Here is a 14,582-nt window from a genome sequence, read left to right as displayed (position 1 = left end):
GGACAACTGGACAAGGTGTTTCATTAAAAAAAATTGTTTTAAACCATGTACTCATAGATGTAATCCTTATTTTTGGGTTCTCAATAGGCCACATTTTGAGAGTTTCCAAAGTACTCACTAATGCAATAAAAATACAAAACAGAAATGGGAATGAGAAAATGTTGCTTTGATAAGATATGGAATAGGCACAGCCAATTAACTATTGTTGCTTTTCCATTGAACAGACTCAGTAAATTAGAAATCAAAGTTAATCTGAAGAATATCAGGTACATTAAGAACATTTCAGTTAAGTATATTAGTCCATTCTATTTGATAATATTGGTGCAAATTCTAACTATGGTGGAAAAAAATATTGTACCAAAACCAGGTAGTCCCGGTTGTATCCTGATCACATTATTCACTACTCCTATCTCCCAGAAAAATTTCTTTATCTCTAATAATCTCATCATGTGTTCCTCTGTAAAGCTTCTGGTTTACATAATGCCTGATACAGATCCAGTTAACATGTGATAGATTTCAAGATACCTGGCTGTGAAGAGAAGAAGGATGGGCAATAGGCTTATTGGGGACAGCCTCTGAGACTTTTTCAGTGACTCTGACTTTTAATTCTATTCTAAAGTGATACTTGTATATGTGAAAATTAAATAGAAAAAATAGAAATTCATCTTCAACTCCTTAGCCTCACCCTATGTATAAGTCCTGCCAAACTTGCTTATTTTACGGTATTACCTATCAGACCATAAATCTCCTCCCTTCACCTGAAACTTCACCACTCAACTGCCAATTCTAGTTGATTCTACCATCAAATATATTTATCAGCCTCACCTCTCCCTCTCAACTGCCATTGCTCTAATTCAAAATCTCATCCTCTTTTGAATTATTATCTTTCGAGTTAGCTCATCCAAAACATTGCAAGGTTGCCTAACATGTCTCCCATCTTGCATACGGGTCTGATTCCAATCTGCCCTTCCTCCTGCTAATTAAGTGGTGTCTAAGAAAAAATCTTCAATACCTCCTCTTACCCTCATTCTAAATATCAGCTCTAAAATTCTTAAGCTTTTATATAGAGCCCTCCCCCGGTCTACCAGGCCCACTTCACTTCTTGCTTTTCTCTTCCATTCATCTGATACTCCGCATCACACTTGGCCTGTTTCCCCACCATGCTGCCTCGTGGCTCTGCCACGTGCCCTTCTTTCTGCCTTCAGTTCCCTCTCCTCCATGCTCAATTGGCAAAAGCCTATTTATCCTTGAAGTTTCAGACTTTCTGGAGTCTTTCAGACAGACCTAGGTGTTTCTTTCTCTGCATTCCCATTACACCTGTGTGTCCCTCCTTAGAGCATGTGTTCTGTTGTACTGAAATTGTAGTTAACTTTCCTAAGTAGGGTCAGTGTCTTTTCAGCTTGTACACTTGGTATCAGTCACAGTGCTTGGCACCTTGCAGTGTTTGTTCAGTGATTTTTTTTTTTTTTGGCTGCATTGGGTCTTCATTGCTGCATGCGGGCTTTCTCTAGTTGTGGCAAGTGGGCTTCTCACTGTGGTGGCTTCTCTTGTTGCAGAGCACGGGCTCTAGGTTCACGGGCTCAGTAGTTGTGGCTCACAGGCTCAGTAGTTGTGGTGCACAGGCTTACTTGCCCTGTGGCATGTGGGATCTTCCTGGACCAGGGCTCGAACCCGTGTCCCCTGCATTGGCAGGCAGATTCTTAACCACTGCGCCATCAGGGAAGCCCCAGTGATTATTTTTTGACAGTTTGAAGTGAATACATATTACTGTGAATCTTAAATAGGAAAGAAACTCAGAATGAAGACTTTTCTGATGCCTTAGCTTTTAGTGGTTCTATTTTCTGAGATCTTTTAGCACTTTGTTCTAACTCCCATTATTGAATTTGTTTTTAAAATATTTATTTATTTGTAGGTTTTTTTTTTTTTGGCAGCCTCAGATCTTAGTTGTGCGTGCAGGATCTTTCCGTGTGGTGCGTGGACTGTTTGTTGCTGTAGTTGTGGCCTGCGGGCTTAGTTGCCCCGCGGCATGTGGGAATCTTACTTCTCTGACCAGGGATCCAACCGGCATCCCCTGCACTGCAAGACGGATTCTTAACCACTGGACCACCAGGGAAGTCCCCCATTATTGAATTTAACACAACCTGACATGTATACTTGAAGGTTGTATATGTATACTCTATCTTTCACTGTATTTTGAGTGATTAAAGACAAAGATTATTTGTTGAATTCATTTTTGTGTTTCCCAGTATCTAGTGCATATTAATGTACATTAAATGTTGAATAAAGCATATAAAATAGTGTAACTATCAACTAACCGACAGGATTCACGAGGTTTGGAACTCTCTTTTTGGACTGTGCCATATACATAGTAGGTTCTCAATAAATTTTAATTAAATGAACAAATCTTTATCAAAGCTAAATATGAAAGAAATCACATATTTTATCATTATAGAGTTCCCTGAAAGGTGTTATAACTTTAAAAGCAAGTGAAAAAAATGTTCTTAGAGTCAGAATTGATTGTGTATAGCTATTATCAATGTTAAGACTACCTGGCCTCTTTCAAGTCAGTTTTATCATCCTATTTTTGCTTTGACTTTTAAACCATTACATTGTAATGAAGCTTGCCATGCCGTCTTTCACATTAGTCTAAATCCATTTCACTTCGATAAATGCATAATAATCTTAGCCTGTATGTCTTCACAACAAACAACAGGGCTTTCAGCTACCAGGTTAAGTCTTTGTTTTATTGCATAAAATTCTTTTGGATATTTTATAGGACTAGGGTTAATTTAGGGAACAGGGAAAATGAAAGAAAGCATTCTTTTTTCAAAGAGCCTTTGATTGAACCACATTTTGGTCTATGAATTGCTAAATTAGAGGATTTTCAGACCAAAGTAATTTAGATCCAAATAATTGCCTGAGACTTACTTCAGTTCTTTTTTGGAAAACTGCTCTATTGTGCTTTCCAGTGATTATTAAACAATAAGTTTATCCCTATAGCATTTGGTATAAGTAATAGTCCAATTGCATTTTGCTTTGGACTCCTAAATTGTCTTATAAGATGGCAATCACTGATGGCAAGGCCCTGCTGGGAGCCAGTAACTTGGTCATTTAGAGGAGGAATCACCATGGGAGTAAAAGGATTTTCAAAGCCTCTGGGAAATATCTCAACCAGTGAATCTGATTAGGCTTTTCTATTGCTCCTAACTCTTCTCTCCTGGGCTACTTATCCTGATTTGGCCACCAGAATCAGATCAGTTTGTAACTTAATCTTTTGTTTGAGGTTTTGATTTTTCCCAGAGTCTGGTTTCTGTATTGTGCACCCAAGGTTGGGAAGGAAAATTCAAAAACTCTTGTGCTGGTGACTAGCTCTTACCTGTGTGTCTTCCTTCCCCTTCTGTATACTCTCTCTCCTCAACTTTCCTCTATCCATCCAGAGAAAAAGCCATTTTCATTTTGTTTAAATTATGCAAGTAAACAGATTAATGCTCTTCCGTAAAACTTACAAATGAGAAAGCATGTAGTACAAGAAGTGAATATCCCTCTTCTTCACTCCCCCTTCAAATCAATCCCTCTCCCAAGAAATATCTATTATTAACACGATGGGTATTTTTTTTTTTTTTTGCGGTACGCGGGCCTCTCACCGCTGTGGCCTCTCCCGTTGCGGAGCACAGGCTCCGGACGTGCAGGCTCAGCGGCCATGGCTCACAGGCCCAGCCGCTCCGCGACATGTGGGATCCTCCCGTACCGGGGCACGAACCCGTGTCCCCTGCATCGGCAGGCGGACTCTCAACCACTGCGCCACCAGGGAAGCCCAACACGATGGGTATTGTCTTATATTTATATCACATACTTATATACTATAACATATTGTATTATAATATGTAATGTTGTTATAATTTATTATTATATACTGTATACCATTCTATGTGTGTATACAAATACAAGGTAGTATTTATTATTAATTTTTATGTAAGTGGCATCACATGAGACATACTTCCTTGCAACTTGCTTTTCCCTAAACAATATCTCCTGGAGATGTTTCAATGTGAGTATACATAGACCTGACTTTTTACCTGCTACATAGTAATTCATAGTATGGATGGTCATAATTTAATTATTCAATCACCTGTTGATTATAAGAGATATTGTCTCTAACCAACTGTCACACACACACACACATTTACACACACATGCACACACATCTTTAAGATCACATAAGTAATTTCTTGTGATATGTTCTTAGAGATACATTTCTAGAAGTGATGCTATTGGGTCAACAGGGATTCAATTCTTAAAGGATGGTTTAGATGCAGGAATATTGTTCCAATTGGTATACCCATCAGAGATGTGTAAAGGTGTTTCTTTCCCCACATTCTTGTCAATGATAGATACCACTAATGTGTTCATTCTTTTGTGAATCTAATGGACAAAAAATTAGGATGAATTTCTTCTTCAATTATTTATTAGCCATTTATATTTCTTGTTTTTTGTGCATTATCTGATCAAGCCCTTTATCCTATCAACTGGACTTGGGAATACTATCAATAGTAGTAGTTTGAAAAATATATTGATTATCCTTTATTATATATGATGCAAATATCTTGTCTCTTTCAAGCATACATCTTTTAACTTTGTTTATGTGATTTTTATCATTCAAAAGTTTTAAATTTTTATGAAGTTGAGTCTAAGAAATGATTTTCTTTGTGGCTCTGGTTTTGTATCTAGCTTAGGAACATGTTCCACAATTCATATTTATAGAGGTGTTCTCCTTTAGTTTCTGCTAATACTTATTCTATTGTCAAATTTTTTTTGCATTTATCTTTGCAGTTTATTTTTGTGTAAAATTTTTTTTTTCTACAAATGGACATCCAAGATTTTTTTTTGAATAATTTCTTTTGAAAAATTTTTCTCCCTCACTGGTTTGAAGTTCCATTGTTATCATTTGAATTTCCAGGTATACATGAATTTGTTTCTGGATGCTTTATTCTTTCCATTAGTCTATTTGCCTTTTCCTGCATAAATACACCACTGCTTTAACCAGCATAGCTTTATTGTATGTTTGGATATCTGGTAGAGAAATTTCTACTTCTGTGGGTTTTTTTTGTTTTTTGTTTTTAATTTTAACAATCCTCTGGCATCTTATCCTTCTAAGTAAATGTTAGGATCAGTATTCATGTTTCATGAAAAACTGTATTAATTTTTGGATTGGATTTACATTGAATTTGATAGGTGACGTCTTTAAAATATTGAGAAAGCACACCCTGTATTTATCCATTTATTCATTTTTTTAAATGCCTTTCAGAAAAATTGTACAAAAATTTCCCATTCCTTGTTGAGGTTTTTCCTCCACGTTTCACGTGGCATCTTATCATATTCTTGACTTTTATGGGAGTGTTTATAATGGCATGTGCCCACTTTCTATATAACCTATACATTTAGTTATAAAATTTAACAATTTTTTTCTAAAACATTTTTTAACTGCCTGATAGTTTTGTATGCTCTTTTGTTGTTTGCTCATTTTGGGGATTTTGACTTTTAGCTCTTTAATTTCATATTAATTACTGCATTTTCTTATCAAATAATTCTAATACCTGGAGTCCTTGGGTATCTGAATTAGATATTTACTATTCTGATGATTCTTCCTCATGGTGAATTGTTCCTTACTGTTTCCTTTCTATGTTTGGTTATCTTTTATTGTTACCTCATTTTTTGCTATTGCTAAACTATAGGCATTCTGAGGAATGAAATTGAAAATGCTTTCCTCCAGAGAAGATTTGTGTTCGTTTCTGCAGAATGGAAATGAGGAAAACTACTGTCCTGAGGCTACTGCATTTTCCTTATTTGTTGTCCTTTTAACTTTATTTGTTTATTTATTTATTTATGGCTGTGTTGGGTCTTTGTTTCTGTACGAGGGCTTTCTCCAGTTGCAGCGAGCGGAGGCCACTCTTCATCGCGGTGTGCGGGCCTTTCACTGTCGCGGCCTCTCTTGTTGCGGAGCACAGGCTCCAGACGCGCAGGCTCAGTAGTTGTGGCTCACGGGCCTAGTTGCTCCGCGGCAGGTGGGATCTTCCCAAACCAGGGCTTGAACCCGTATCCCCTGCATTGGCAGGCAGATTCTCAACCACTGCGCCACCAGGGAAGCTCCTGTTGTCCTTTTAATTGAACAGTCTTGCCTCAGTGCCTCCGACTCACTGCTGGTCCAAGGCTTAGGCTCCTGGTTATAGTTTTTACTTTTTTATTTTTATACAGCAGGTTCTTTCTTATTAGTTATCTGTTTTATACATATTAGTGTATATATGTCAATCCCAATCTCCCAGTTCATCCCACCACCACTCCCCACGCCGCTTTCCCTTCTTGGTGTCCATACATTTGTTCTCTACATCTGTGTCTCTATTCCTGCCTTGCAAACTGGTTCATCTGTACCATTTTTCTAGATTCCACATATATGCGTTAATATACGATATTTGTTTTTCTCTTTCTGACTTACTTCACTCTGTACTAAAGTCTCTAGGTCCATCCATGTCTCTACAAATCACCCAATTTCATTGCATTTTATGGGTGAGTAATATTCCATTGTATATATGTACCACATCTTCTTTATCCATTTGTCTGTCCATGGACATTTAGGTTGCTTCCATGACCTGGCTATTGTAAATAGTGCTGCAGTGAACATTGGGGTGCATGTGTGTTTTTGAATTATAGTTTTCTCTGGGTATATGCCCAGTAGTGGGATTGCTGGGTCATATGGTAATTCTAATTTTAGTTTTTTAAGGAACCTCCAGATTGTCCTCCATAGTGGCTGTATCAATTTACATTCCCACCAACAATGCAAGAGGGTTCCCTTTTCTCCACACCCTCTCCAGCATTTGTTTGTAGATTTTCTGATGATGCCCATTCTGACCAGTGTGAGGTGATTCCTCATTGTAGTTTTGATCTGCATTTCTCTAATAATTACTGATGTTGAGCAGCTTTTCATGTGCCTCTTGGCGATCTGTATGTCTTCTTTAGAGAAATGTCTATTTAGGTCTTCTGCCCATTTTTTGATTGGGTTCTTTTTTTTTAATATTGAGCTGCATGAGCTGTTTATATATTTTGGAGATTAATCCTTTGTCTGTTGATTCATTTGCAAATATCTTCTCCCATTCTGAGGGTTGTCTTTTCGTCTTGTTTATAGTTTCCTTTGCTGTGCAAAAGCTTTTAAGTTTCATTAGGTCCCATTTGTTTATTTTTGTTTTTATTTCCATTTCTCTAGGAGGTGGGTCAAAAAGAATTTTGCTGTGATTTATGTCATAGAGTGTTCTGCCTATGTTTTCCTCTAAGAGTTTTATAGTGTCTGGCCTTACATTTAGGTCTTTAATCCATTTTGAGTTTATTTTTGTGGATGGTGTTAGGGAGTGTTCTAATTATATTCTTTTACATGTAGCTGTCCAGTTTTCCCAGCATCACTTATTGAAGAGGCTGTCTTTTCTCCATTGTATATTCTTGCCTCCTTTATCAAACATAAGGTGACCATATGTGCGTGGGTTTATCTCTGGGCTTTCTATCCTGTTCCATTGATCTATATTTCTGTTTTTGTGCCAGTACCATATTGTCTTGATTAATGTAGCTTTGTAGTATCGTTTGAAGTCAGGGAGTCTGATTCCTCCACGTCTGTTTTTTTTTTCCCTCAAGACTGCTTTGGCTATTTGGGGTCTTTTGTGTCTCCATACAAATTGTAAGATTTTTTTGTTCTAGTTCTATAACAAATGCCATTGGTAATTTCATAGGGATTACATTGAATCTGTAGATTGGTTTGGGTAGTAGTGTCATTTTTCACAATACTGATTCTTCCGATCCAAGAACATTGTATATCTCTCCATCTGTTTGTGTCATCTTTGATTTCTTTCAGCAGTGTCTTATAGTTTTCTGATTACAGGTCTTTTACCTCCTAAGGTAGGTTTATTCCCAGGTATTTTATTCTTTTTGTTGCAATGGTGAATGGGAAACTCTACAAGCCAGAAGGGAGTGGCAGGACATACTTAAAGTGATGAAGGAGAAAAACCTGCAACCAAGATTACTCTACCAAGCAAGGATCTCATTCAGATTTGATGGAGAAATTAAAACCTTTACAGACAAGCAAAAGCTGAGAGAGTTCAGCACCACCAAACCAGCTTTACAACAAATGCTAAAGGAACTTCTCTAGGCAAGAAACACAACGAAGGAAAAGACCTACAATAACGAACCCAAAACTATTAAGAAAATGGGAATAGGAACATACATATCGATAATTACCTTAAATGTAAATGGACTAAATGCTCCCACCAAAAGACACAGATTGGCTGAATGGATACAAAAACAAGACCCATATATATGCTATCTACAAGAGACCCACTTCAGACCTAGAGACACATAGAGACTGAAAGTAAGGGGATGGAAAAAGATATTCCATGCAAATGGAAACCAAAAGAAAGCTGGAGTAGCAATTCTCATATCAGACAAAATAGACTTTAAAATAAAGACTATTAGAAGAGACAAAGAAGGACACTACATAATGATCAAGGGATCGATCCCAGAAGAAGATATAACAATTGTAAATATTTATGCACCCAACATAGGAGCACCTCAATACATAAGGCAAATACTAACAGCCATAAAAGGAGAAATCGACAGTAACACAATCATAGTAGGGGACTTTAACACCCCACTTTCACCAATGGACAGATCTTCCAAAATGAAAATAAATAAAGAAACACAAGCTGTAAATGATACATTAAACAAGATGGACTTAATTGATATTTATAGGACATTCCATCCAAAAACAACAGAATACACATTTTTCTCAAGTGCTCATGGAACATTCTCCAGGATAGATCATATCTTGGGTCACAAATCAAGCCTTGGTAAATTTAAGAAAATTGAAATTGTATCAAGTATCTTTTCTGACCACAATGCTATGAGACTAGATATCAATTACAGGAAAAGAGCTGTAAAAAATACAAACACATGGAGGCTAAACAATACACTACTTAATAACGAAGTGATAACTGAAGAAATCAAAGAGGAAATAAAAAAATACGTAGAAACAAATGACAATGGAGACACGACGACCCAAAACCTATGGGATGCAGCAAAAGCAGTTCTAAGAGGGAAGTTTATAGCAATACAATCCCACCTTAAGAAACAGGAAACATCTCGAATAAACAACCTAACCTTGCACCTAAAGCAATTAGAGAAAGAAGAACAAAAACATCCCAAAGTTAGCAGGAGGAAAGAAATCATAAAAATCAGATCAGAAATAAATGAAAAAGAAATGAAGGAAACGATAGCAAAGATCAATAAAACTAAAAGCTGGTTCTTTGAGAAGATAAACAAAATTGATAAACCATTAGCCAGACTCATCAAGAAAAGAAGGGAGAAGACTCAAATCAATAGAATTAGAGATGAAAAAGGAGAAGTAACAACTGACACTGCAGAAATACAAAAGATCATGAGAGATTACTATAAGCAACTCTATGCCCATAAAATGGACAACCTGGAAGAGATGGACAAATTCTTAGAAATGCACAACCTGCCAAGACTGACTCAGGAAGAAACAGAAAATATGAATAGACCAATCACAAGCACTGAAATTGAAACTGTGATTAAAAATCTTCCTTCAAACAAAAGCCCAGGACCAGATGGCTTCACAGGCGAATTCTATCAAATATTTAGAGAAGAGCTAACACCCATCCTTCTCAAACTCTTCCAAACAATATCAGAGGAAGGAACACTCCTAAACTCATTCTACGAGGCCACCATCACCTTGATACCAAAACCAGGAAGGATGTCACAAAGAAAGAAAACTACAGGCCAATATCACTGATGAACATAGATGCAAAAATCTTCAACAAAATACTAGCAAACAGAATCCAACAGCACATTAAAAGGGTCATACACCATGATCAAGTGGGGTTTATTCCAGGAATGCAAGGATTCTTCAATATACGCAAATCAATCAACGTGATACACCATATTAACAAGTTGAAGGAGAAAAACCATATGATCATCTCAATAGATGCAGAGAAAGCTTTCGACAAAATTCAACACCCATTTATGATAAAAACCCTGCAGAAAGTAGGCATAGAGGGAACTTTCCTCAACATAATAAAGGCCATATATGACAAACCCACAGCCAACATTGTCCTCAATGGTGAAAAACTGAAACCATTTCCACTAAGATCAGGAACAAGACAAGGCTGCCCACTCTCACCACTCTTATTCAACCTAGTTTTGGAAGTTTTAGCCACAGCAATCAGAGAAGAAAAGGAAATAAAAGGAATCCAAATTGGAAAAGAAGAAGTAAAGCTGTCACTGTTTGCAGATGACATGATACTATACATAGAGAATTCTAAAGATGCTACCGAAAAACTACTAGAGCTAATCAATGAATTTGGTAAAGTAGCAGGATACAAAATTAATGCACAAAAATCTCTGGCATTCCTATATACTAATGATGAAAAATCTGAAAATGAAATCAAGAAAACACTCCCATTTACAATTGCAACAAAAAGAATAAAATATCTAGGAATAAACCTACCTAAGGAGACAAAAGACCTGTATGCAGAAAATTATAAGACACTGATGAAAGAAATTAAAGATGATACAAATAGATGGAGAGATAGACCATGCTCCTGGATTGGAAGAATCAATATTGTGAAAATGACTCTACTACCCAAAGCAATCTACAGATTCAATGCAATCCCTATCAAACTACCACTGGCATTTTTCACAGAACTAGAACAAAAAATTTCAAAATTTGTTTGGAAAAACAAAAGACCCCGAATACCCAAAGCAATCTTGAGAACGAAAAACGGAGCTGGAGGAATCAGGCTCCCTGACTTCAGACTATACTACAAAGCTACAGTCATCAAGACAGTGTCGTACTGGCATAAAAACAGAAAGATAGATCAGTGGATCAGGATAGAAAGCCCAGAGATAAACCCACGCACATATGGCCAACTTATCTTTGATAAAGGAGGCAGGAATGTACAGTGGATAAAGGACAGCCTCTTCAATAAGTGGTGCTGGGAAAACTGGACAGGGACATGTAAAAGTTTGAGATTAGATCATTCCCTAACACCATACACAAAAATAAGCTCAAAATGGATTCAAGACTTAAATGTAAGGCCAGACACTATCAAACTCTTAGAGGAAAACATAGGCAGAACACTCTATGACATAAATCACAGCAAGATCCTTTTGGACCCACCTCCTAGAGAAATGGAAATAAAAACAAAGATAAATAAATGGGACCTAATGAAACTTCAAAGCTTTTGCACAGCAAAGGAAACCATAAACAAGACCAAAAGACAACCCTCAGAATGGGAGAAAATATTTGTAAATGAAGCAACTGACAAAGGATTAATCTCCAAAATTTATAAACAGCTCATGCAGCTCAATAGCAAAAAAACAAACAACCCAATCCAAAAATGGGCAGAAGACTTAAATAGGCATTTCTCCAAAGAAGATATACAGACTGCCAACAAACACATGAAAGAATGCTCAACATCATTAATCATTAGAGAAATGCAAATCAAAACTACAATGAGATATCATCTCACACCAGTCAGAATGGCCATCATCAAGAAATCTAGAAACAATAAATGCTGGAGAGGGTGTGGAGAAAAGGGAACCCTCTTGCACTGCTGTTGGGAATGTGAATCGGTACAGACACTATGGAGAACAGTATGGAGGTTCCTTAAAAAACTAAAAATAGAACTACCATATGACCCAGCAATCCCACTACTAGGCATATACCCTGAGAAAACCATAATTCAAAAAGAGACATGTACCAAAATGTTCATTGCAGCTCTATTCACAATAGCCCAGAGCTGGAAACAACCTAAGTGTCCATCATCGGATGAATGGATAAAGAAGATGTTGCACATATATACAATGGAATATTACTCAGCCGTAAAAAGAAACGAAACTGAGCTATTTGTAATGAGGTGGATAGACCTAGAGTCTGTCATACAGAGTGAAGTAAGTCAGAAAGAGAAAGACAAATACCGTATGCTAACACATATATACGGAATTAAAAAAAAATGTCATGAAGAACCTAGGGGTAAAACGGGAATAAAGACACAGACCTACTTGAGAATGGACTTGTGGATGTGGGGAGGGGGAAGGGTAAGCTGTGACAAAGCGAAAGAGAGGCATGGACATATATACACTACCAAACATAAGGTAGATAGATAGTGGGAAGCAGCCGCAGAGCACAGGGAGATCAGCTCGGTTCTTTGTGACCGCCTGGAGGGGTGGGATGGGGAGGGTGGGAGGGAGGGAGATGCATGAGGGAAGGGATGTGGGAACAGATGTATATGTATGACTGATTCACTTTGTTATAAAGCAGAAACTAATAAAAAAATAATATTAAAAAATATATATATATGTATAACATCATGTCATCTGCAAACAGTGACAGTTTTACTTCTTTTCCAATTTGTATTCCTTTTATTTCTTTTTCTCCTCTGATTGTCATGGCTAGGACTTCCAAAACTATGTTGGATAATAGTGGCGAGAGTGGACATCCTTGTCTTGTTCCTGATCTTAGAGGAAATGCTTTCAGATTTTCACCATTGAGAATGATGTTTGCTATGGGTTTGTTGTATATGCCCTTTATTATGTTGAGGTAGGTTCCCTCTATGTCCACTTTCTGGGAGTTTTTATCCTAAATGGGTGTCTAATTTTGTCAAAAGCTTTTTCTGCATCTAGTGAGATGATCATATGGTTTTTATTCTTCAATTTGTTAATACAGTGTATCACATTGATTGATTTGCGTATATTGAAGAATCCTTGCATCCCAAGGATAAATCCCACTTGATCATGGTGTATGATCCTTTTAAAGTGTTGTTGGATTCTGTTTGCTAGTATTTGGTTGAGGATTTTTGCATCTGTATTCATCAGTGATATTGGTGTGTAATTTTCTTTTTTTTGTAGTACCTTTTTCTGGTTTTGGTATCAGGGTGATGGTGGCCTCATAGAATGAGTTGGGGAGTGTTCCTTCCTCTGCAGTTTTTTGGAAGAGTTTGAGAAGGATGGGTGTTAGCTCTTCTCTGAATGTTTGATAGAATTCACCTGTGAAGCCATCTGGTCCTGGAAGATTTTTAATCACAGTTTCAATTTCATTACTTGTGATTGGTCTGTTCATATTTTCTATTTCTTCCTGGTTCAGTCTTGGAAGGTTATACCTTTCTAAGAATTTGTCCATTTCTTCCAGGTTGTCCATTTTATTGGCATAGAGCTGCTTGTAGTAGTCTCTTAGGTTGCTTTGTATTTCTGCGGTGTCCATTGTAACTTCTTCTTTTTCGTTTCCAATGTTATTGATTTGAGTCCTCTCCCTCTTTTTCTCGACGAGTCTGGCTAAAGGCTTATCAATTTGTTTATCTTTCAAAGAACCAGCTTTTAGTTTTATTGATCTTTGCTATTGTTTTCTTTGTTTCTATTTCATTTATTTCTGCTCTGATCTTTATGATTCTTTCTTTCTACTAACTTTGGGTTTTGTTTGTTCTTCTTTCTCTAGTTCCTTTAGGTGTATGGTTAGATTGTTTATGTGAAATTTTTCTTGTTTCTTCAGGTAGGCTTGTATTGCTATAAAGTTCCCTCTTAGAACTGCTTTTGCTGCATCCCATAGGTTTTGGATCATCGTGTTTTCACTGTCATTTGTCTCTAGGTATTTTCTGATTTCCTCTTTGATTTCATCAGTGATCTCTTGGTTATTTAGTAACGTATTGTTTAGCCTCCATGTATTTGTGCTTTTTATGGGTTTTTTCACTGTAATTGATTTCTACTCTCATAGCATTGTGGTCAGAACAGATGCTTGATGTGATTTAAATTTCTTATATTTACTGAGGCTGGATTTGTGACCCAAGATGTGATCTATCCTGGAGAATGTTCTGTGTGCACTTGAGAAGAAAGTGTAACCTGCTGTTTTCAGATGGAATGTCCTATAAATATCAATTAAATCTATCTGGTCTATTGTGTCATTTAAAGCTTGTGTTTCCTTAATTTTTTGTCTGAATGATCTGTCCATTGGTGTAAGTGAGGTGTTAAATTCCCCCACTATTATTGTGTTACTGTCGATTTCCTCTTTTATAGCTCTTAGTATTTGCCTTATGTATTGAGGTGCTCCTATGTTGGATGCATATATATTTATAATTGTTATATCTTCTTGGATTGATCCCCTGGTCATTATGTAGTCTCCTTCCCTATCTCTTATAACATTCTTTATTTTAAAGTCTATTTTATCTGATATGAGTATTGCTACTTAAGCTTTCTTTTGATTTCCATTTGTATGGAATATCTTTTTCTGTCCCCTAACTTTCAGTCTGTATGTGTCCCTCGGTCTGAAGTGGGTCTCTTGTAGACAGTATATATATACGTCTTCTTTTTGTATCCATTCAGCGAGCCTGTGTCTTTTGGTTGGAGCATTTAATCCATTCACATTTAAGGTAATTACCGATATGTATGTTCCTATTACCATTTTCTTAATTGTTTTAGATTTCTTTTTTTTGTGTGTTTGTGGTACACGGGCCTCTCACTGTCGTGGCCTCTCCCGTTGT

At 36.9% G+C, this 14,582-nt stretch overlaps 1 protein-coding gene across 1 annotated transcript in view; it reads left to right on the top strand.

The window, feature by feature from the left end:
* The window catches only part of WDR49 (WD repeat domain 49), a gene marked incomplete at both ends in the record, with an annotated part of 147,948 nt that overhangs the window by 52,876 nt on the left and 80,490 nt on the right, over positions 1–14,582 (top strand).

This window comes from Mesoplodon bidens, assembly GCF_964165515.1.
Source record: "Mesoplodon bidens genome assembly, chromosome: 5".
In the NCBI taxonomy this organism is placed as follows: domain Eukaryota; kingdom Metazoa; phylum Chordata; class Mammalia; order Artiodactyla; family Ziphiidae; genus Mesoplodon; species Mesoplodon bidens.
The sequence above is the reverse complement of the archived record's forward strand: the minus strand, read 5'-3'. Positions and strand labels throughout refer to the sequence as shown.